General features: G+C 33.3%; 1 long non-coding RNA gene across 1 annotated transcript; it reads right to left on the bottom strand.

Moving 5' to 3' along the window:
• Window positions 1-17,141: 17,141 nt before the first annotated feature.
• Window positions 17,142-22,623, bottom strand: LOC148596721 (uncharacterized). Its single transcript, XR_015919221.1, has 3 exons — window positions 22,524-22,623; window positions 19,635-19,706; window positions 17,142-18,866 (listed from the first exon to the last, which is right to left on the bottom strand). It is a non-coding gene; the product is annotated as an uncharacterized LOC148596721 (long non-coding RNA).
• Between the last annotated feature and the right edge of the window lie 3,289 nt (window positions 22,624-25,912).

Here is a 25,912-nt window from a genome sequence, read left to right as displayed (position 1 = left end):
TATTCGTGTATGCAATTAAGATATTAACAAAGGATAATCTGTAAGATTGTGTATCTGCAATAACAAAGGGACAAGCCTGTGACCTTTTATCGTTCAGCTTGTTTAGTTTATACATGTTTAACAAAATGTACTATTGATGGATTGTGTCCAAACTTAGTTATTTTTATCAACGCTCTGAATTCATGTTTCTCCATTTTATATAAACCAGTCCATACCAACAGGGCGTTTTCGTCGCTAATGTTCGAAGAAGTTAACTTCGTGCAAATGGGAATTCTCACCAGTAGAGAGTAAGATTTAGTTTTCCATTCAGCTTTTACTTCAGTTCATTGTACCATCTTCCTTTTTGCCCGTACTTTATTATTTCATGAGTGTTGATAAATATGTCAAGGGTCAAACTTTAAGACTAAGACTAAGACTAGTTTTTTGTGAAATATCAAAACAAAATGAGGTCTGCCACTCATGTACTGAATCATTATATCGATGGTTTTTACGCCTCAAATAATTGTCGTATTGCAAAAATATGGAATCAACGGAAAGTACGGGAATCGAATTCAGACGAATCTTAACATAAGCTTATTGTTATAAGTGGTTAATATTAAACTCATCGTTTTATTTTTTTTAAATTCACCAATCTGATTACGAAGGACATATGAAAACATTGTCTATGGAAAGTTTCATTTTTATTTGCCATCTCCCAGCTTCCGATGTCATGTAGCGGTAACCATAATACAAATATATGATACTGTGTATGATACGTCACGATGGTTTTGATGGTTATGCTACCCTTTTGTAACAAACATGGTCAAAAGATGAGCGGCAAATAAAAGCCTGAAATCCCTTTCTTTATAATGTTTCTTGACTGGAACCACTGCCCCTATTAAAACCCAAGGCCTGCATAAGACAGTTTTCCCAATTAGAACTCAGCATTCCTTTTCATTATAATTCCTATTCCATGATTGTAGACTATTCACAATCTTGCAGGGATTTCATTTCTAGCTAATCTAAACATCAAATGGTTTATTATGCGTTTAAAAATGAATAGGTAACTTGAATATATTCGTATGTTGTTCCTTTTTTACCTTTAAATGTGGCTATTGTTAACTTATTCATTATTCTTATGTACGTTTAACAGAGCCACTTCACAACGTATATTATTTTCAAATAGTTTTTCCTTTCTATTCAATACACATGTAATTGTTTTGACGGAGCGTCAGCGACCTATATACATCTTTGTAGAATGTAAGACCAGAACTATGAATGGCTAAAATATTCCGACGGAAGTAGACGATTGCGCAAGTGCTCCGTCCATCATTTGCATAGCCTAAAATCCTATTAATTATAATGACTATTGGGACATGTTTCAATTTCTGTATTAAGATAATGGATCTGGTTTTGTGGGTTCTGTTATATTTCTTTTTTTTTAATTTTGTTTTTCGTTTCGTTTGATGTTATATTGAGTTCGTCTCGGACTTTACAGGTACTTCTGTTACTTTGTATTATAATTGAACCAGTAAGCTGTAACACTAACTGCAACAAGTAGCAATCGTATCGTGACTCAATGTCACATTGTTTTGCAAACTATATCAAAATGTTTCATACAGAAATTTATAGTTAAAGTTTTCTAGAACTCAAAATTTGAAGCTAACGTTTGGCCTCGTTAATTAATGACAAGAGGTGTCAAGTAGGGACAAGAGAGGTCAAGAAGTCGAGTAAAGCGACAAAATTTATTTCAATTAAAGGCAAAATAAAGTGACATAAAAAAAAATGAGATAATTATTGGAAAAAATGAGTTCATTATTTTTATGAAAATTTAGAAAAAAAGGAAGTTAACTGAAACAAATTTAAGATTTAAAAGCCATTTTTTTCTCAATTTGACCAATGAATAGTTTGAACAAATAAGATACTACAATTCATAAAGAAACTATATCTAAATATATATTAGATTTGATTTGATGTGTTTTCAAATTAATAAAAATATGGAAATGTGTTTTATGTGAAATAACAAAAAAGAAATTATTTGGAAACCATATTCAGTGGTATGATTGAAAGAAAAGGTGATTATTGTCTTTCATTGAAGAAAATATAGCAAAATTTTCTTCATAATATATAATTAATGAAAGAAGAAATGAGGCAACATACATTGTTATAGAAGAATTTAGTTCAAAATATATTATAAAATGGGTTACTATCTAGAAAGATATGAAAACTTGAAAAATTTAATACCAAGATGAGCATATGCCTTATTCTAATAAAATGGGAAAATAATTACATATCATTGGAGTTTTTGGGTTGCTGTTTTTTGTTTTGTTTTGTTTTTGTTTTGTTTTTGTTTGTTTTTTTTGTCAAGCCACTGATACAAGGCATATCAGGCGCGGATCCAATGACTGCCGCAACAAGCGTACGCTCACCCCTAGCTAAATCGATAAGAAAAAAATTCACCACAAGTTTCACCCCATAATATTTTTTGCCTTGCTTTGCACGGCATTTAATTCAATTAACGCCCCCCCCCTAAACTCTAATCCTGGATCCGCCCCTGCATATAGTTGTAATAAGTTTTACCGGTAACTTGACATTGTGTTAAATTTCAGACAACTTTGCTTTTTAAATATTTGCTTGTTAACATGTTAGCACTTAAATTTACACAAATAATTCCCTGTCATTGTTATCTACATTATGTCGTATTTTTATAATCAGTGAATCTTAATAACATATTTTGATGTCAGTTTTCTTGTAACTCTATTGGTTTCTTTCTTTCTTTTTTTTTTATTATTTTTCTTTAATGAAAAATTCTTCTGGATGCTATTATCATTTTGAAAATATTTCAAACAACCTATTAATTTCACCTTTTTACCTGAAAAATATTCTTTCCCAGGTTTTTAAAAACAATGTTTTCTTATTTTGTTTCTTTTTGCTTTAAATCAAACACACAAATAAACAACTGCACGTCTCTGTTTCAATGAAAACAAAACTTTGTGCTATTCCACTAGTTGTTTCTTGTCGCTTTTTATCACCTCTTGTCGCTAATTAGTAAGACCCGTAGACAAACGTGATCATTGAAACAGAAACTGCGCCTGTCTGAAAGGTCCAGGAGGCTAGAAACCACTAATTCCACTCCCCATAGGCTTCTATGCTAATTTGACAATATTCAATGGCTTCTCTGGACTTTACCTTAACTTTAACCTGCAGAGGACTATATATCAGCATGATTCTACATATGTCAGCTCACAATCCTCAGAATAGCATGTGGGGTTAGCAGACTTGCAGTGCAGTATTGGTCACCGGAAGTGAAGGGTCTATAAATAGCATGGGAAATCCCAGTGTTTTCACAAGATAGGGGTATATTTAGAAACCATTTTGGAGATTAGGCTTCACATCACAAGACGCAAAATGCACCTATAAAATGTACAGAAATGTTTTTCCTTTCAAAAACTGTTTAAATTTTTTAAATAAGATGAGAACTTTTTTCACAGCATTATGAGGAACAGGGGTAATTTCTGCGTAGGACTATTTTTGCGTACGTTCCAAATGCTCATTGGTTGAATTGGTGGTCTGTAACCAGGACCACCGCTAATTTAATCCCCTGACTGTGTTGCATCATGTCTGTAAGTCATACGAACATTTGTTCTTCAATAATTTGTTTGGTTACAGACTTTATATACACATGGCGGTTGTGCCAAATCAAGACATGTCATGAAAGTACTGAGATTCCAGAGAGGTTAAACTTGTGTCCCGTGTATACTGGGGTACCCCCATTCCGTTGGTCGAAATAACATTCTTCCGATCGAGTTACCGATTTGACTAGACGATGCTAATATTATTTATAAAAATAAAATTCGGACATACTACTTTCCACTTTTGTAAATTATGTTATGTGCATGTCTCTAATTATTACACCAGTGACTGAAAAATGAAATGTCAATATTGTTGTTGTACTCCAATCCGTGCACTTCCGGTTCAGAGATTAAACAAGTTTAAACAAGCCATACGGGGTTCAATACATTTCAAGTAAATAAATAGAAATATGCTAGTATTGGATTTATTGAAAAAAAAGTACTGGATAAAAATAACTTTAAAGAATCTTTTTTTTAGTCTATTTAAAGACAAATATTTATATGTGAGAATTTAAACACTTCATTTTTTAAAGTTGGAAATACTTTATGTTTAGCTTAAAACTTGCAAATTACCTGGAATACCGGCAATCTGATTCTGATTTTTGTTGTTTTCATGAAACAGGCCGGGTTCAGTGTCGGCAACCTCAGACCTCTGACCCAATCTCGTGCAATCAGTTCTGTACAAAAAGGGATATAAATAATACATCGGAACTAGTTGTACATTGGAAAGAGGGTACAGCAATATAATCACAACTAAGGATTAGCTTTTGTAACGAAGATTAGGGCCAGGGGTTTGATATACATGTACGTAACCAAGGCAAGGTCTAGAGGCTTAGTATTTTGACTACCGGTATGGGTAACTAGATACGATAATCTAACCCCCGACACTATGCTCCGCGACTGGCGTGAGGGTCAACACACTATATGGAAAGTCCAAACTCATTCAAAAGTCATTAATAAATTAAATAAAATTGGTAACAAGATTCTCTTTAGGGATTCGGTACTGGAGAAATTTTTTTTCTGCATTAACCACCAATGTCAAAACAAAAAATATCCCCAGTGCCAAATCCCAAAAGGGATTAATATGGGGTAGGCATTGCCTAAATCAGCAAGCACCGTGAGCTTTACCATATGTGTACCATCGTAAAAATAATAAAGGACATTACATATAGGGGGGAGGTCAACCCGGATGAAAAATTTTGCTTCGCAAGAGCAATATTTTTATTAATATTTAAGCAGCAAGCAAAATCAATATTTCTATTTGAAAATCTGTCTTGTTTATTAATCGGGGAGTTTTTTTTTAATAAATGAATAACATTAAACTGAACAATTTTTTCCCAAAAATTCCAACCCCCTACCTCCTTTCCGCTCTCAAAATAGTCAATAACTTTATAGTACTTTACAATACTGTACATTTTTATCTCTTAAGGGCATCTCTAGCAATATCCATTTCTGTTTTGGCCTGTCAGATCAATCTGTACAGATACCAAAAATATTACAGTTCTCCATGGATGGAAGGAATATTTTACACATATCATGTGCAGTGTGGGAAACCACCGCTCGCCAGCTCGCCAAATACAAGTAGATGTGTATTTTGGAAAGTTTTCATTTGCTTACACTCGTCAATTTGGCGACCGTCATTTGATTGTCAAGTTCCAAGGAAAGTTAACCAGCCAACAGGTCATTTAGTAAAACATCCCTTAACATCATACATTAAAATGTTCCCTACATTTTAGGAAGTTTAGCTTGAATATGTCAAGTGAATTTTGGCATGATATGCACAATTTTATTGACTTTTAAAGCATTGTTTACGATCTGCCATTTTAATTTCCGGTGAACGGGATGCGCCAAAACCTAGGCGACGATCCTGATCTTGTATTAGTATTCAAACAAAATCTTGGTAATTTAAAATTTGTTACCTTGCAAATTAGTTGTTTATTGTCAGAATAAAAATGAACAAATGAGAAAATGATTTTCTGGTTTCATAATGATGAATCTGTTGAAATTTAATTTTATTTTTAAAATATGAGTTCAGGAATGGAGTACTTATTTTGTTACTGTAACGTACACGAAAAATTTAAATGGGAGGGAGTATTCGAAAATGGATAAGTTTTTGATAAATTCAAAAACAAATGAAAAGATAGATGCAGAAAGAAAAAGAAAGGCAGAAGATAGTCAAATCCACGAGAAAACAGATCATAGTACAGAAAAAAAACCAAAATGTGTCTAGTTGAATTTATATTTGGCTAGCAAGATCAATATTCCACTAGCCAGAATGGCAAGTTAGGGAAAAATGGTTTCTCACACTGCATGTGGCGTCAACAAAATGCAGATGACAGCTGCAAATTCCAAACAAAAAATGATTGCCTTTCCTGTCTTAGAAAAGCTATGCTTCGATTTTGATAATACAATGATAGTTATATTTTTTTCCAAGGTGGGTTAGGTTCTTGATAACAGCATTAGTGGAACAACAGAGATACACGTAGGTACACATCAAAGTGTTACCCGAAGTTTTTATAAATATAACATTCACATCTTTAAATACGTAAAAAAAAATAGAAAAAAACTATCAGAAAAGATGAATTTATTTTTATTGAAACATAATCTTAACCTGTATTTTTTTTATTTGTTTGATTGAAGGAAATGATGAATTTTCTCTGTAAGCACAGTCATTTCTTGTTACTTCCGGGACATTACTTTTTTCCCTTAGTATATTTGGGAACCTTAGGGGAAATTTAGAAATATTGGGGAACCTTAAGGGAAATTTAGAAAGTACATAACAGTAGAGCTCACACCGCTTTGCGGTGCTCGCTATAATATGAAGGTCTAGAGGCCAGGCTTAACATTTTGACCACCAGTATGGGGTTAAACTTGATACGATAATATAATTCTAATCATGAGATTCTTCATGCATATAGCCATTTTTGATTGGTCAAGAACGTCATTTCCAGAAAGTTCATACATGCATGAACACCAGTCAACTTGAAACCACTATGGCGGCCATGTAGTTCGAAAGAGTGTGGCAACGAACTGAACGGCACAATATAGCCGTAAGAATAGTTCATTACATGCACATTGATTTTACTGGTCCAGTTTGTTTACAGAGAGTAATTTTCAGCTCGGGGAAAGAAACTAATGACTGAGTCTGACTGAACCCTTGAAAACACCTTATTGTAATTTTTCTTCTTCCTTGTTGTAATTCCTTAATTATTTTATTCCTGTTGAACTGTTTTCATCTCGTATTTTGAATGCCAACTATCACTTTGTCCATACCACCTTCACTGTTGTTGTGCAGCCGATTATGTGGAAATATTCGTCCGCGCTCCCATACGTGTGCAAAGGAATGTGTGTGTATTAAAGCATAAACATAAACACAGTATGTCAATATAGTCGACTGAGGCTCTCAGAGAGTAACTTTGACTGTCGGATAGTATTATAAGGGTTGAAAAGCTATTTTTGGTCGTTCATGCATGTATGATTGACGGAAAATAGCTGTTAAATCCTATAGTAATCCCCCTTTACACTAGGCACCGTGAGGGTTAACGCACTGTATGAAAGCTCTAAACTCATTCAAAAGTCAATAAAAAAAAAAACGTTTGGTAACAAGATTAATCTGATCTGGGATTCGGTGCTGGAGATATTTTTTTTGGCTTTGACCACCACCGTCAAAACAAAAAAAAATATGACCAATGCCAAATCTCAAAAGTAGGGAGGTCTGTCAAAATATGAAGTATATAGAAAGTGTACAAGTTTTATTTTATTGGTGAAAAAATTTTAAAATTGGACAAGATGTTCAAAAGTTATTGCAATTTAAAGTTGAACATTTCGATCATGATTTTCTTGTGAAGGCGAAAAAGTCACATTTTGGGCATTTTTGGGGCCCAAATAAGTTTAACATATAAAGAAATGCAGACATTGTGTCTTAATCAATTAAATAAAGCCATTGCATACTTTGATTTAAAGCTGCATTAGCTGCCAAATTTGTTCAGTTTTCATTCTACTGAATTTTGCTGATAAAATGAAATAAGTTTGTAGTAATGCAATTGAAGCAATGAATGTCGATAATACCTTCAGAATGTTGTGAAAACAACATTTTTAAAATCAAAGATCGATAGCTCAGATCTAATTATTTTTCGCCATTACTTCCGAAGATTGCCGACAGGACATTAACCTGGGTAAGAAATACTTTTACCTTTGGAAAAAAATAACAACGGATACACAGGTCAGCACCTAGGCGGATTAAGGTCACCAGAAGTCGCATGCATACGGATTTATCTAGGTCGATTTTTTGTCTTGCAAGACAATAAATATATAGACACCTATTTCATGTATTAAATACATTTTATTTGTGGATATCAAATGAAATTATACAGGAAAAGTATAATTTAGTAGAATTTCTAAGAAATAATTCAAAGTTAAGGTTTATTTCAACAGAGACAAAAATTTACGAAAATGATAGCTAATTATGCAGCTTTAAGCCATTCAGGAAACTTGTATCTTAGAAACAAAGAAAATTACAATTTTTTAAAATTGGCAAAAAAAAAAAAAAAAAACACTTTCGACTTCGAGTTTTTTTAGCTATGTGTCAACAGCATCGTGGATTAAATTGCCACTTTTGGATAGACATATTTGGAAATTGGAAGGTAGTAGTAATCTGATACTTTGCAGTTCTTTCAAGACTAATCCATTTAACAGAAATAAATAAACAAATATTATGTCCAAACCTCTGAATTGTTTTTTTCATTGGAATCAAAATAACCGTGGCAGACCCCCCTTTTTTTTAAAATGCATTTTTTTCAACAAGAAATACATTTTTACCTCAGATGTCAAAAGGCCATGTGAGCAATTGCCATCACTTGGCGTCTGTCGTCGTCGTTAACAATTGTACAAAACTCTTCTCCCCTGAAATTATTTTACTGATTAGAACCAAATTTGATATAAATGTTCCTTGGGGTATCCTGCATAGAACTGATGTCGGGATTTTTGCTTCGTTGAAAAATATGGGCACCGTTACTAAGAATAGAACATAGGAGTCAGACAGTAGTTTTTCATATATATCTCCAAAACCGTTAGGTTTATCTAAATTCTGACGAGGTAAAAGTGTTCAGCATGATGAGATCTATCTCTTGTCAAATTTTGGTTTTAATCTGTTGAGCCATGTTGGAGTTATTGCCCGTTTTCAATGAATTTTTAATGTTATTTCTTTCAAAAGTCTTCTCCTCTGACGACACTATTTGACCAATTGAAACCAAACTTGGTATGAATGTTCCTTGTGATATCCTACATAGAACTAATGTGGAGAGTTTTGATCCATCAAAAAACATGGTCCCCATTACTAAAAATAGAACATAGGGGTCAGACAGTAGTTTTTCGAATATATCTCAAAACCAAACTTTAGCCAAACTCATTCAATTGCTGAAATGATCCTTATTACAAGGTCTTCAAAGGTCTTCAGGGATCAAAGTTGTCAGGCGACTCCTTGTTAGAGTTATTGCCCTAGAAAGATGATTTTTTGTTACAGTTTTTACAGCTTGCCAGCACTCCACAGTATTGTAGAACTGCCTAATTTTGGTCTTTTAATCTGATGCTTTATAACATTTATCACTTTAAAAAAATTGTCAAGCATCTGTAAATCTATATATCTAGAAATACTCAAGCCAAGGTCTTCAGGATGCAGGAAAAATTTTCTGGAAAAAAATTACCCACAGCATATAAGGTTATGATAGAAACCATGCAGAAATTTGCAAAAAAGTTCATAAAAGCAGGTTTAAAAATATCAAATTTCCTGCAAAATATCTTAATTTTTTATTTCATCCCCTGAAACTGTCCAAACTTTTTCCTTCGAAAACCCCATCCTCATATGGACATTGCTGGTTAGATTTTGAGCTATTTCACTTTGTAATCCACTTATTAAATTTAGCATGGTAAAAAATTGACTTAATTTCACTTTCACAATGAAGTCAAATTGTTATTGAAAAAAAGCCCCTTCAACATTGAAAATATATAAGACATTGCAAAATACTTTGAAAAGTCCCCTTTTTCAGAAAATGTTTTATCAACAACAGATTCTTCATTTTTAATCACTATAGCAACCACCAGCTTCCATTAATGTCATTTTTCATCCCTAGCCAAAAGTGCGAAACTAAACTAAACTGTGGAGTGCTGGCGTAGACCTAGGGTAAGGGAAACCACTCACAAAAATCATTGGAACGTTTGTATTCAGCATTTTACAGCAATCTTATGTAAGCAGCTAATTAACTTGAAGTCATTTTATTCTGCTTCAAACGGAAGCTTGGAAGGCTTTGGTGAAATTGAGTATGAAACAAACATACCCCCGACTTTATGAGTTATGTCCCTTACACTAGGTCTACCTTCTTTAGAAGTAAAAATTTAAATCCTATACATATAGTTCTCTATTTGTATTACAGAAAAATGACATCTGAAACCTGCACCCTCTGTCAGTTACTAGAAAAGACCAGCACCCCTGAAGTATGGTGTCCACAATGTGAGGATTACCTCTGTTCAGCATGTAGTGAGCTACACCGAGTACAAAAAGCAACAAGGGACCACAGCACCATATCTTATAAAAATTACGTAAAATTATCATCTTTTATCCACAGAATTCAACTTGACTGTGAAGAACACAAGCAAAAATATCAATTTTACTGTAGGTCGCACGAGTGTGTTGTCTTTTATAAGTGTTTATTGCAATCTCATAAGAAATGTGAAGACACTCTACCTATAGACAATGTGATCTGCAATGTAAAATCTTCAGCCATTTTCGAAGATGTTTGGATATCATTAGGAACGACTCATCAAACTTTTTTGACCGCGATCACTGAAAGAGAAGAAAATGTGAAAATACTGAAAACTAAGAAGGAAGAAATGTCAACAAGTGTAAAAAAGAGAACACAAAGTCTTATTGATCAAATGAAGAAACTAGAAAACAAAACACTATCAGAGTTAGAGTCAGTTGTAACTGAAAATGTAAATGAAATCAAAGCCACCACAAAAATCCTTGAATCAAATAAAAGAAAACTTGGTGAATTATTGGGACTGGAGGAACTCATTAAGAACCGTGTATCAAATTTCCAAACATTCATCGCAACAAAACAATTTAAAAGAGACGTTCAAGAATCAGAAGAAATCTTACACAAATTATCTGAAAAAGGAGCCATGGATAATATAGACATAGAAATCACAGCAGACGACACAATTTTTGGAATAAAAACTCTATGTGACATTAAAGTATCGAGAGAAAAAAAGACAAGATCCATAGACATAAACAAACCAAACACATGTCAGGCAGAGGTTAAGATAAGATTCCCCAGACAACTGTCACTTAAAGAACAGTTTACAGTAGATCAAGGTTTGTTTTGTGGTTGTTGTACGCTACATAATGGACTCCTGGTGTTGACTGATTATAACAATGGTGTAGTAAACATACTACACAGTAATGGTCAACAAAAATCATCAGTTAGAATTAATGGAGGAGCAGTACGTGATGTAACAGTCATCAATGAGAACCATGTTGCTGTTTCTAATCCTCGCCACAAAACAATCTCCATAGATGAAGACAGGAGGGAAGTCATTAAAACACTCAGATAAAGAGTGAAGTCACTGGAATTACACATAGTGATGGACATTTATATTTCTGTGTACTTGAGGTAGGAGTCCCAAAAATTAATATAGATACAGAAAAAATAGACAAACTACATGATGACCAGACTGTTTATTATAATTCATATATAGACACAGATGGCAACAGAATATGTTATGCATGTCCTGACACAGTTACTGTCCTAGATTCTGACCTCAGATTTATCTTCATATTCAAGGATCACAATACAATGTCACTGCCTTTTGGAATATCAATGGATGAAAGGAACAATTTATTTGTTATTTGTGTGTGATTATAGGAAACATAGTTTATTACTAATTTCAAGGGATGGAGATAAACATGAAGTTGTAGTCAGTGGAAATGATGGGTTGGATGATCCATGGTGTGTACATTATGATAAAGTGCCCCATCTTCTCACTGTTGTTGATGTGAAGAATGTGGTCAGGATATTTACTGTATATTGACATTTGATGGAGAATCAACACTGAGATAAACAAATAATTTATTACTGATTTCAAGAGATGGAGATAAACATGAAGTTGTAGTCAGTGGAGGTGATGGGTTGTTTGGCCCGTGGTGTGTACATTATGATAAAGTGACCCATCTCCTCACTATTGTTGATGTGAAGAATGTGGTCAGGATATTTACTGTATATTGACTTTTGATGGAGAACCAAAACTGAGATAAACAAATTATTGAGATTAATTCGATTTCAAGGTAAGAAAACATGTTTTATTTTTTTTACCTGTAGGCTTTGTTTATCTAAATAAATTTTAATAATATCAGACATTTCTATCTTTTTTCTTAATTGTCAGACATAAATAAACATACATTTGTTCATGTGATAATTACATATAATTTGATTAAAAGAAAAGATACATGTTTTAATTTTTAGGGCTTCATTTTATAGAAATCTTAACAATATCTGACAGAATTTCCTACTTTTATCCTGGTATAAGATTACAAAAATATGACCATTAATAACTTATTACATATGACATAAAATGTTTGTTTTCTGAATTTAGTTTTTAATGTGAAAGTTTTTTTTAAGTTAAAATTTTAGAAATCACATACATTGTACATGTACATAAGGAACTGTAAGTAATTATAGAATGCTTAGTTTTGTAAAAAAAAAATAACAAAACTGAAATACTGGTGAATTCTAATTCACTAGATATTACCATTTTCATGAATGTAAATTTTCAATTTGATGTTTTCAAGAGCAGAAATACACCTTCATGTATAATGTAAACAAATTGGCAAAAAATATGCTTTTCGTTTTATATATTCTATTTACAATGTAACTTTTTTCGTTCATGTATAGAAAGATTATACATGTATTTATGTATATGTATTTGTTTTGTTTTTCTTCTGTGGAGAGGGGGTATACACATGTAGGAATATGTCATATGTCAATATTACTTTTTTTTTATTTCAACACCACACCACAGTGCACTTGAAAAGGGGTATATACATGTACAAATGTACGTCACATATTTAGTTATCATGGTGTCCTTTCGTCAGTTCTATTTAACTCCCTTGAAACGTCTGAGTGGAATTTAATGGAACTTTCACAGATTTCACAGTGCATCTCCTTTTTTTTCCATCCGAATGCTTAAATCCTATCTGGGTATCCTAGATAGTTTCTGGGGAGAAGGGGGTACTACCAAGTGAGGTTTGCTCGGCAGGTTTTTTTTTTTTTTTTTTACAATGACATACATGTACATTGTACATTTTTCCTATTCAAGGCAGGGAATTCTCTTTATGAGCTTGCTTATATTATTTCTAGGTATACTGTATCTCTTTCTATTCAGAATTATGTAATGAATGTATTAAGTGTTAGTCTCTGTAAGAATCAGGCAGTAGTTTTGCAAGTGTAATTTGACTATTTGTACTGTCAGAATCAAAGAAAAAGTTAAAGAGTTTTCATGTTATTTTGGTAAGGTGAGTTATAATTTCACTAAAATGCACACAAAATTAACATTTCCTGGGCAGCTAATTCTGTCAAAAATTTCGTTTTCAAACATTCTCTTAAAAAATAATTCTGAACAAATCCATTGATGTAGAAATCAAAGCATAGTCTTTTCAAATAAAGAAAGTATCCTTGAGTAAAATTATATTTTCCAGATTATTTAAAAAACTTAGTTAATTATTTAGTTTATATAGAGATCCAGTCCAACAATATTAGTAATTCTCAAGTACATTGTATTACATTGTAGTTTTAAGGGACATAATCCATTTTGCTTCCATGTCAATGCTGTCCATCATTCATCAATAGTAGGATTATGTTTCAGTTTGAATCATCAAGATTTTTTTCATAGTAGGGACTTATGTTTTTTTTTTTTTTTTTTTTTTTTGTTGTTTTGTTTGTTTATTCTTTTTTGTAGACTTTATTACAATATTTTAGCCCCATTTACCACTTTAAATGTTTTGTATTTTTTGTAATGCTATAGAAGTTAAAGTTCTAATGTTACAAATGCAATAACTTAATAATACATGTATGTCAATTTTGATCATATGTCAATTAGATATGCTTTCAATTCAAAATTACTGTGAAACATTATCAAGCCATTGCAGTCCTCCATAATTAGTCTGATTTTATTTAACTTTAGAAGAGAAGAGTTATTGCTTTTGAATTTTTCATGTATCCAGAATTTTTTCATATATCCAGAATTTTACTTCTAATCCAAGCAAGTCTGATATTTTTTTTTTGTTTTTGTTTTTGTAAATTGTCTTGTAATCGTATTCAGACTGCTGATGTAAAAAAATAAAACATATTTTACGAAATCTCTTTTTGTTTGCCCTTAAGGGCTAGTTTTAATGTCCTTGCCTGTCTCTGGCCATTTTCTGAAGGTGTTCATATGAGGGTAAAATTTTGCACATTTCCAACACAATGGTATAACGCCATGTTATCTCTGCTTGGCTTTCACTCTAGTGTCCATGAAATGGCTGTTAAAGTGTGATTTCGTTGATGTTTTGTCAAGATGTGTCCAATTTATCGCTACCATCTGATGATGATATGTTTCATGTCTTCCTGATTGTATCTACATGTACTAAAGAGGTCATGTCTTCCTCATTGTATCTACTAAAGAGGTCCATGTTGGAGACCTTATTAAAGAGGGTTTCTTTCAATTTCACTAGTATAACAACATTTTACACTAGAAAAGTTTGAAACAGATAATTAACTGTGGTGGAATAATGGTATCATGCTGTCGTCGGTTCATTATTGTCGTCTGCCGTAGAATAATGGTATCATGCTATAGTCAGTTTCATCATTGTTGACTGCAGTGAAATAATGGTATCACGCTGTCGTCAGTTTCGTCATTGTCGTCTGTGGTGGAATTATGGTATCAAGCTGTCATCAGTTCGTCATCGTCGTCTGTGGTAGAATAATGGTATCATGATGTCGTCAGTTTCGTCATTGTCCTGTGCGGTGGAATAATGGTTTAAGCTGTAGTCAGTTTTGTCGTTGTCTGATGGAATAATGGTACCACACACTCATCAGTGTCGTCCGTTGTGGAATAATGATATCACACTGTCGTCAGTTCGTCATTGCTGTCTGTGGTGGAATTATGGTATCATGCTGTCGTCAGTTTCGTCATTGTTGTCTGCGGTGGATTAATGGAACCATGCTATATTCAATTTTGTCATTGTTGTCTGTGGTGGAATAATGGTACCATGCTGTGGTCTGTTTCGTCATTGTCGACTGTGGTGGAATAATGGTATCATGCTGTAATCAATTTCGTTATTGTCGTCTCTAGATAATTCATGCTTGAACAATAACTTGATTATACATTGAGTGTATGGATCTTCATTAAATTAAACCACTAAAGAAAGCCTGGGATTGATTTTGGGGATTTTAACTTGAACTAATAACCAATGAGGGATCAGAAACAAACATTTTCCTGTTTTGCAGATAATAGCTTGAGTAAAGATGAATGGATCTTATAAATGTACCTCAAGGTGACATACCCATCCTTAAAAGAAAGGCTTGGATTGATTGTGGGGATTGTGCTTATTGAGGAATAAAGGACAAAACAGGGACTTTGGTCAAGTTCTTTTCCTGTCTAATAGCTATTAAAATTGAGATCTGTATCAAGCTTGAAAAGCATGTAAAATTTTGGCCCAACTGTTCATGATTAGACCTCTGCATTCTAATCAAGCATTGCCCTGCAAAGCATTTTTTTTTCTTAATATGAAAGTAAGACAAATACCTTTTTTTAAAGGGGCTCGGATTTAATGTTGAGTTAATTTTTGCCCAGGCACAAAAAGTATTTCTTTTTTTCAGCAGCAGCCGTAGTTAAAAATTGTATTTGAATACCTACATTGTTAAGGGATGGTGGAAATATTAAACAATATTAATATTTTTTTTTCAATCAATGACTGAGTAAAATACTTTTGGCTAAAATTTGGAGTAATCTTTTCATAACAAACCAAGCCTCCCCGCCTCAGTACAAAATTGGTATGTGCCTAACAATTGGTACAAGGAACATGGACCTATAGCACGCGAGCTGAGATAACCCCCGAGCACCCCACCCTCACTAACCAACCAAACTACGATTTTCAGGTACTCATACCTCCCGTTTCCGGATCTTTTTGTCGCCAAGAAATAAACTGAAGCATTTTTGTATTTTTTGGCTGCTTATTATACCTCTGAGGCACAATTCAATTTTTCAAAGTTTTTCTTTTCTACGCACTTCTTCTTCCTTGTTTTATGCTGTATTGGTGATAAACAATAATCACCTGTCATAATAAAGAGTGATTCTGCTATTAACACAGAGAAAAGTCAAATGCAGTAAAAACATAAGAATTGACCACATTATTTATCTGCTAGTCTTTTATAATTTTCTGTCTAAAAAAGAAAAATTGATAAATAATCCAATACTGGTAAAAAAAAATGTATGTGATAATCAGTATATGTACAGCCATTTTAATATTGCCCTTGTTTTCAGAACTTGATATTATCTGACCCGCCGATATCAAGATCTCAGGTTGAAAAAAGGGCAATTAACAAGGCCATGTTTTAATATTTGCAAATTTTTATTTCAAAGTAATAGGGAAATATTTATTTATAATTCTTTTTTTCTGTCAATGCTTGAGAAAAAGAAAGAGAAAAAATGGCTAAAATTTTTTAAGTTACCTTTTTCCAAATTATTCGACCCCATCCCCTTTCCCTTTAGTATTAAAAAAGATTCAGTGCCTAACCTGGATACAGTGTTGGACTTATTTTTTCATTGGTATGTAAAAGAAGTTTTCAAACATAATCATTATTAATATTAAAAGTGAATTTGAGAGAAGCTAAAAATGGTCTAAGGGAGGTATTTCAAAAAAGTTTTGACTTCACATAAAAAAGTTCATTTGACACAAAACTAAAATGGTTTCATACACAGTAACACCTGCCTAAACCAAACACTTTTTTAAATATCTTTATATCAGTGTAAATGTACATTTTGGAAGAGTAATCAAGGGAACCAAGGTTATAGCGGTAATCAAAAGAATGTAATCCAGGGACAAAGACCAGACATGGAAAACAGACATATACAACAAAGAACATAAAGTAACTAAAATCATACATACAAAGTAACAAAAGTAAATGAGCAAATCGGACTCACTAAAAACTGGGAGCATGGACCAGGTGCATCGGTAGGGTAAGCATCTTCTGCTTTTCTAGAAACACCCGCCGAGTTGTTCATAAAAAGTCAAGTCCGGGGTAGACAAACAAGGAAAGGAAAACCATGACCCGTTAAATAAATCAGTTTTCATGGTGCTGATGGATACACCATAACGATCCACGAGTTCATGATAACGACCATGAAACTTCTGTAGTGATGACTTCAATCTTGTAGCAACATAACCCTGTTCCAGAAGCATATTTGTTTGAGTTCTAGCGCGATACAAAAAGTCTGTGTAGTCTCGGCAAGCTCTGGCATAACGTATGAGTTATGATATGAACACTCCATACGCAGGAGCCAAAGGGATGTTGCCACAGATGAAAGGAAAGTTGACAATTCTGAATGAAAAGTCATCACGTTTGTCGTAAAGTTTAGTCAATAGTTTTCCTTTACCATCGATTTCTAAGTGTAGGTCAAGATATGAGGCCGATTCACAGTGTCTGTAGTATCCTTTATCTCAAGTTTTTTTGGGTAGATGCGATGTATCAAATCCCAGAAATCATCTCTATAGCGGAAACTGAGATTGAAGGATCTAGCCAAACAATATTCTTAATGTTTTTAAGTCGAGATTTTAACGAGTATGGGGAATAGAAGTGTACAGTGTTGAAAAATCATAGGTTTTAATGCTATTATATTCAGATAATAGTCTTGAACTGATTGTCTCCAAAAGATCTTTCGAATTTTTCAGGATCCACATTGAATTAATACCACTACGGGAGTAACAAAAGTTGTGGTACGACTGCAGACCCTCTTTGACAGTTGTGAGTACAGAAGTTAAAAATTTTGAAAGAGGTTTGGTGGTACATTTTGCAGATCCAGCTATCAAACGTTGTTTGCATGGATTCTTGTGAAGTTTAGGAATCCAGTACATAGACGGTAAATCACAATCATCGTCCTTGGTAGAGAGACCAAAAGAGGATAGCACAGATTTATGGTTTTCCACAATCTCTTCTTTGGAGAGAGTGGTAGCAGTATATGTCTTATCACTGCTATTATTTTCTACGTCTACCTCTGATAATAAACATTGGATATAAAACGTTTTGCAAACAAAAACAATGTTGTTTTGGGCTTTGTCTGCTGGTACGACAACATATTTGTTATGTATAGTAGACACTATTTTTGCTACATCGGGATCTTTGAAAACTGATGTAGCCTTGGAACCTTAGAAAACTAACCACCTATACAATCTTTAATTTTAAATATATAGATTTCTCACTAAGTAATTTTAATAAAATAGTGCTCATAGGTAAATAAATATTGTGACATCCCTTCGTCAGTTCAGTTTGTGCCTTAAGCAGCTTGCCCAAAACCTGAAACTAGTAAAAACTGACTCGGGTTAGTGAAACATGTGAGAATTTCAGTTGCATTCTCAAGAAAAATTACTGAAATTGACTGTTCATTTAGTAGCTAATTGAATTAATGGCACAGATTGTTAGTTAGTAGCAATATTTTTTTGTAATATGTGAATTGTAATGTAAATTGTCATATCAAATGGCCTAAACCCTACAGATTTGGAAAGTCTTAATCACTTCTGAGTTTATTACACTAAAAAAATACATCAGAAATGTAACAAGATGATCCCCACTGGTTATACTTTAACAAAAAAAAGAGGGTTAGGCTTGTCTTAAAAAAAGAGTGTTAGGCTGGTCTTTAAAAAAAGAGTTAGGCTGGTCTAACATAAAAAGAAGGGTCTAAATACATTCTGGAATACTCAAGAGGTCAAGCTGATCTTACAATTGTCTTTAGAAAGGGATAGATGAAATCCATTCTGGAAGATTAAAGAGAAGAATTTCTATGGTAGGTCCTCAGTTGCTGAATCCATGGATGATGATGAAATGCCATCATTTCAAACAGTCCCATGCACATAGTACTGGAAGAATATATTTATACAGACAAGATGAACATGGAACAATTGAGATGAAAGCTGACAAATTCGTCAACGCCACTAGATATACAAATCTCCTGAAAAAGAAGAACAAGAATAAGAATGCTGTACTTCCATGCATAAAATCTGTAACAAGTGATTGAATGAACTTAATATCTAATACTAAACAGTAATCTGTTATCAGTGAACTAATGACCTTAATATCTAACACAGAACACTAATAAGTTACAGTGAAATTTTGATTCTTATATATTAAACAGAACACTTAAACCTGTATTAACTGAACCTGAATAACCTGTCTATAACGGACACTTTTTAATATAAAGAACCTTAGTGAGCGTGCTAATACACCCCACACATCCACAAATAAGACTCTCAAATTAAAAATATTTGAAAAAAAAAAGAAATCTCAACATAACATAAACTTGATCTGTAACTGATCATGATACATTGTAAACTCACATACCAAACATCAGCTCAATATCTGAGAGCGTTGAGAAAAAAAAGTCCTGAAAACTGTTGATTTAAAGGAAAGTGCTAATTCTAAGACTTGTAATTTCAGTAAAAATCAGTAGAGAAGAACAAAACCTATAGATACTTATCATGGTTGAGTTATATACCAAAAATCAGCTCGATATCTTTTAAGTGTTTAGAAAAAAAGGCCCAAAAACTTTTACATGTATTTTTGAAAATTTGCTCAGTCCAAGGCTATGTCCAAGGCTTGAATTTGTTCCTTTGCTTTCTTGCATTTAAAATTTCATAATTATACCAACCTGGTTGTTTCTCCCTTTTAACTCTCTTTGTTACAACTGGTGCATGTTTATTTAGAACAGAATTTAACATACCATAAAATAAATCGAGGCACACAGAAGGATCACTTTCTTGCTCAATAAGGTAAAAAGGTGTATTCATCATATCTGAAAGAAAAGACTCTTTATCAAAAAACTTAAAATTTCTGTATGTAATAGTTGAATGGGTCTTTTTTAATTCATGTCCTTTTTCTTTTCTAACTAACTTCACCGGGTAATGATCACTGATAGCAGAATTGCAAACAACAGAATCTAGGACTATGTTTAGATTGCTTACATAAATATGATCAATTAAAGTTCTTGTATTTTCTGTTACTCTGGTTGACTCAGTTATCAATTGGTGAAGATGAAACATATTATTGAAATCTAACCATTTTGGTGTAGGTTTAGACGGATGTAAAAATTTCATATTAAAATCACCCATAATAATAACATCAAAATTTATATTCATAGCTATACTCATTCCTTTTTCAAAATTATCTATCCATTCTGTTAATGACTTTGGTGGTCGGTACACATAACACAACAAAAAGGATCTTTTACAGAAAGGTTTGATCTCTAACCAAAAAGTCTAAATGCCACCTATTTCTAAATCAGGTCTTCTAGAAAATTTCAAATTATCATGAAGATAAACTAAAATACCACCACCATCATGTAGTTTCATCCTATCTTTTCTCTCAAGATTAAAACCTGGAATAATTAGTTCTCTATCTAGAGTATTTGGATTTAAAAAAGTTTCACAAAACCCAATTATATCTGGCTGATTCTTCTGAAATAATAAAGTGTTCTTAATTTCATCAAACTTGTTTTCCAGTCTATTAACATTATGTGAAGAAATTTTCAATCCTTTTGTTTTTCCAAAACCATATTATACATCTTATATAGATCAGTTGTCATTACTTCCTGTACATTCAGATAATAGAAACAAGATATCATAGATAAAGTAAACAAAATACATACATGGAACATTATATCAAACGATGGAAGGACCTCAGGAGGTGATATGGTACAATTAGTTACAGGCAATTCATTTACACTGTAAAACTTAAACTGATCTGTAACTAACATGTCTTTCATTCTATTAGTGTCTAAAGAATCTTAACATGCAGACAAATTCCTTCCTGTAGTGGATGACAAATATAACTGATTTATAGATTTATCCTTACTTTTATCATCATTAAAATATTTAACACTCCTTTGCAGAAAATCTTCTAACAATTTAGGACATGTGCAAGTAGTATTGTTACAATCTTGACACAATGAGAATAATGTAAAATAGTTATTGTTTTTTGTCAAATTTTCTATGGCTATTTCTTCTCTGCCAGATTCTTAATGATAAAAACTACAAAATTTCTCTTTGTGGCCATAATAATTACAGGAGTAACAGACAACTTTGTGACTGTGCTTGCAAGATCTACAATTATGGTTTGGTTCCCCACATTTAGTACAAAAATTCCCATTCTTCATATCATAACCTAGGATATTGACATCATTGTTTACTGATTGTAGGAAAACAGATGTTCCCTTTCTAGAAAAGTGTAACCCATCTTGGAACAGATAATGCAAAACTCTACAATTTTTGTCATGAAAGTGATCATAACGGTCAATGAATTGTATGTTCAGGTCACTACACATCTCCCATAACATTTGATTCAACGGGTCAACATTAATCTTTTTTCTTGGAGTAATGCTTGCTATCATTAAAACACAGTTTAGTCTACATACAGCCCTTAACAACTGCAGTAAACTTTCATAATTGTCTCTTATTGTCGAATAATTTTCTTCTCTTTCTAAGTCATTTCCTCCAATATGAATTATAATAAATTTATAAGATGACATATCCTTCTCCTGCACAGTTTTTATGAGTTGACTGATGTTGGCCCCTCTGTTAGTACTGATGTCTGTGACCCATAATCCTGATGGATTTATATCCTTTAGCATGAAGCTTCCAATAATAAGTGTTTCAGCTTTCTTAAGATCATGAAACATTTCTTTTTCATTTTGTTCAGTGCTGAAAAAATTTCTCTTTGATTGGGCCATTATTTGGACGGACTCCTGTATACCATAGATGTATAATAACCTAACGTGCAACAGACAGACACAAGATCATTATACATAGTTGACAAATTAACGAGAGCCAAAGAGGTATAATAACAGACAGACAAACAGACACGAGATCACTATACATAATAGACAAATTAATGAGAGCCATAGAGGTATAATAACCTAACGTGCAACAGACAGACAGACACGAGATCACTATACACAGTTGACAAATTAACAAGAGCCATAGAGGTATAATAACCTAACGTCAGACAGATACGAGATCACTATACATACTTGACAAAATAACAAGAGCCATAGAGGTATAATAACCTAACGTGCAACAGACAGACAGACACGAGATCACTATACACAGTTGACAAATTAACAAGAGCCATAGAGGTATAATAACCTAATGTGCTACAGTCAGACAGACAGACAGATACGAGATCACTATACATACTTGACAAATTAACAAGTCATAGAGGTATAATAACCTAACGTGTGACAGACAGACAGACATGAGACCACTGTACATAGTTGACAAATTAGCAGGAGCCATTGAGTAATAACCACCTAACGCGCGAAAGACAAACAGACACGAGATCAATATACATACCTGACAAATTAACAAGAGCCATAGAGGTATAATAACCTAACATGAGACAGACAGACAGACAGACTGACTGACCAGTGTGAAAAATCACCGCTCGCCAGCTCGCCAAATACGAGTAGATGTGTATTTTGGCGAGTTCTCATTTGCTTATACTCGTCAATTCGGCAAACGTCGTTTGATTGGCAAGTTCCAAGGAAACTTAACTGGCCAACAGTTTATTTAGTAAAACATCCCTTAACATCATACATTAAAAATATGTTCCCTACATTTTAAGAAGTTTAGCTTGAACATGTCAAGTGAATTTTGGCATGATCTGCACAATTTTATTGAGTTGTAAAGCATTGTTTACTATCTGCCATATTAATTTCCGGTAAATAGGACGTGCCAAAACCTAGGCGACGGTCCTGATCTCGTATTAGTATTCAAACGAAATTATCTTGGTAATTTAAGGTCTGTTAACTAAATTTTTGGTGGTGGTCGACAAAGAAAAGTGTGACTTGCCATCAACCAGACATAGTACGCCAAGAAACAGTACAAGTCGAATTATTTCCATAATCCTTGATTTCAGTCAATTTTTCACCTCCATGACAGGTTTTTTTTGTGTTAGATCACTTGACGTCAGTTTATTCTGATACACAGTAATACTATAAATCTACTTATAATTTCAGAAACAACACGACAAAACGGCCTATATGAAACAAATGTTATTTAAAAAAAGGGACGAAAACACATAGCTGACTTCGATTTTTGTACCTAAAAAGACACAGCTTTTATCTTTATCTCCTATAACTCTTGCCGTTTATTTTGTTGCTCTTCAGGATCCCTAAGGTTACGGATCACTTAATTATAATTCAAACAATGAGCTTTTAGTGCTACACAAGCTGCACTTGTGTTATGTTGCTGTGGAAAAAGTGCAGGTGTACTCGTGTTTGGCAGGGAATTATATTTCCTTTATTTCTACATAAATTGGTCACTAACTTACTGAATTAAATATTTTTATGTTCTGCATGAAGACCCCTTTTTGTGAAATGTTGGGGAATTTCCATTCTATTTTTAGCTCATTGTCTCCTAGGAGTCGGTGACGCACTGCAAGGCAGTAAACTCCACATAATATTTTCAGGGCCATTAGTGTACACATGCAGCTTTTAGGTGATATATAGTCTTCCTCAGACTAAAGTTAAACTTAAAGTAGAAGCTCCATAACTCATTGAACTTAGTGAAATTAGCATTGAAGCCTATGGGAAGTAAGATTAGTGGTTTGTAGCCTATACCCGGCATATACAATAATTCAATAGTTATGTGTTTTGTCATGATTGGGGTTTTAATGACCTTCATACCTATACAGGCCTCTCACGGTTGATGTTAGTGGTTAGTAGCTATACTAGCGGCTGGGCTGCTGTGTGGACGCTCTGGCCTACTCACTGACCCCACGTGGGTCTGGAGCGTTTCCCCAGTTGCAGGCATTTGACATACATGTATAAAATTTAAAACATATGTTCAAGTTATTTTGAACTTATGTTAAACGCAAATCAAAGGCTATACGATTGAGGTGTCTGATGCAAAACATATGTTTATCATATGTCTGACATGTGTTTAACATATGTCTGTGACTATATGGTATAGGCATCCATCGCAAGACATATGTTAACTGTATGTCTGACACATGTTTACCTTATGTTTTCTGACGCATGTCTGACATACACGGGACATACACATAGAAACGGGAGTCAGACGTATGGCAGTCGACATACATCTGACGTATGGTTGACATATATTTGACATGCGTCTGAATTTTGCCTGTGTAAGAGTTATTGCCTTTGAAAGGTGAAAAACGACATTTTTATTTAATTTTACAGTTTTCAGGCAATATCTTGAAAATTTTGATAGATCGAATGAAACTTTCAGTTGCTGAAATGATCCTTATGATATGTCCTAATAAAGTTTTCTTTGAGTCAAAATTGATGGACAACTCCTTGTTTGTAGTTTTTGCACTTGAATGTGAAAATTTAACCAGGTGAGCGATTCAGGCTACTGGGAACATTGTTTATTTAGTCCCATTACTCGAAGTCTTAAAGTCACAAATCTTCACAGAGCTTTCATCAACATTAAGAAACTATTCACTAAAGTTTCATTGGATTATAGAACAGGTTTGGAGACTACATGTAACAGAAAATCGCCCAATTTTCGAATGAATAAAGTCCCAATTAACTCAATAACCAGAAATTGGAAATTAATTAAAACCAGAAGGTCACATCAATCAAAAGAAACAATTCACCAAAGTTTCACAAAAATTGGTGAAAGCATTATTTACTGTTTGATCGAAGTGTGAACGACTGCCAAACGGACATTGGTACTTTGTACACCATAATACACCTGTTCTTCAAAGAGGAGCATATAAAAAGAGAAAAAGTTCTAAAAAAAATTATCAGCATTTGTGACATAACTTTCAATGTGAAACTTTACCAGACAGTTGGAAAAGAAAAAAAATGTTACATGTCAAAACTTTGTTGCAAGTAATTACTTAAAGCTTGAAGAAATTTACATGTACATGTACATTTTGTACCTTTAGTTTTCAAATGTACTATTCTATTAAAAAATGTTTAATGAACAGTTTAAGAAACAGCAGGAAACAAAAGATACAAGAAAAACCTGGAGTGAACTCTCCTCACCTCTGGATGGTTTCTGGTTCTTTAATACCAAGTGTCTTCAAACTCTGTGTTTTATTAAAATCCTGAATTTGGCTGAAAGGAGAAACAATTATCCACAAAGAATCAGGAACAAATACAGCTTTAAAATATAAGTTAATATTTATGGAGTGTGAAAAGACTTAAATGTAGTACTGCAAAGCGGTGTGAGCTCTACGGTTATTACGTGTACTTTCTAAATTTCCCTTAAGGGTTCCCAATATACTAACGAAAAAAAAAGTCATGTCCCGGAAGTAACAAAAAGTTACTGTAATTACGGAGAAAATTCATCACTTTCTTCAATCAAACAAATAAAAAAATATAGGTTAAGATTATGTTTCAGTAAAAGTAGATTCATCTTTTCTGATACAATGTAGTTTTCAAGTGTTTTTTTTTTTTTTTCTATTTTTTTCACTTATTCCAAGAAGTGAATGTTATGTTTTTAAAACTTCGCCTTCAGGAAACACGTGGATGTGTACGTACGTGTATCCCCAATGTTCCACTGTTGCTGTTGTCAAAAACCTAACCTGCCTTGGAAAAAAATATAACTATCATTGCATTATCATAATCGAAGCATAGCTTTTTTGAGATAGGAAAGGCAATCATTTTCTTGCTTGGAATTTGCAGCTGTCGTCTGCATTGTGTTTACGTCACATGATATGTGTAAAATATTCCCAAAATCAGTGGAGAAGTGTAACATTTCCGGTATCTATACAGATTGGTCTAACAGGCCAAAACTGAAATGGATATTGCTAGAGATGCCCTCAAGAAATAAAAAAAATGTACAGTATTGCGAAGTGTTATAAAGTTACTGACCATTTTGAAGGCGAGGGGAAAGGGGGGTTATGTTGTTGGAATTTTGGGGAAAAATTGTTCAAGTTATTCATTTAAAAAAAAAAAAAAAAACTCCCCTTGGTGCCCTTACACGCGCCTATCTGCCCTTACGACTTTTCTGATACGCCCTTGTGCCT

Source organism: Perna viridis, chromosome 15, assembly GCF_037379345.1.
Source record: "Perna viridis isolate PV_CMFRI_1.1 ecotype Kerala chromosome 15, ASM3737934v1, whole genome shotgun sequence".
Classification (NCBI taxonomy): domain Eukaryota; kingdom Metazoa; phylum Mollusca; class Bivalvia; order Mytilida; family Mytilidae; genus Perna; species Perna viridis.
This window is presented reverse-complemented; position numbering and strand designations above follow the sequence as displayed.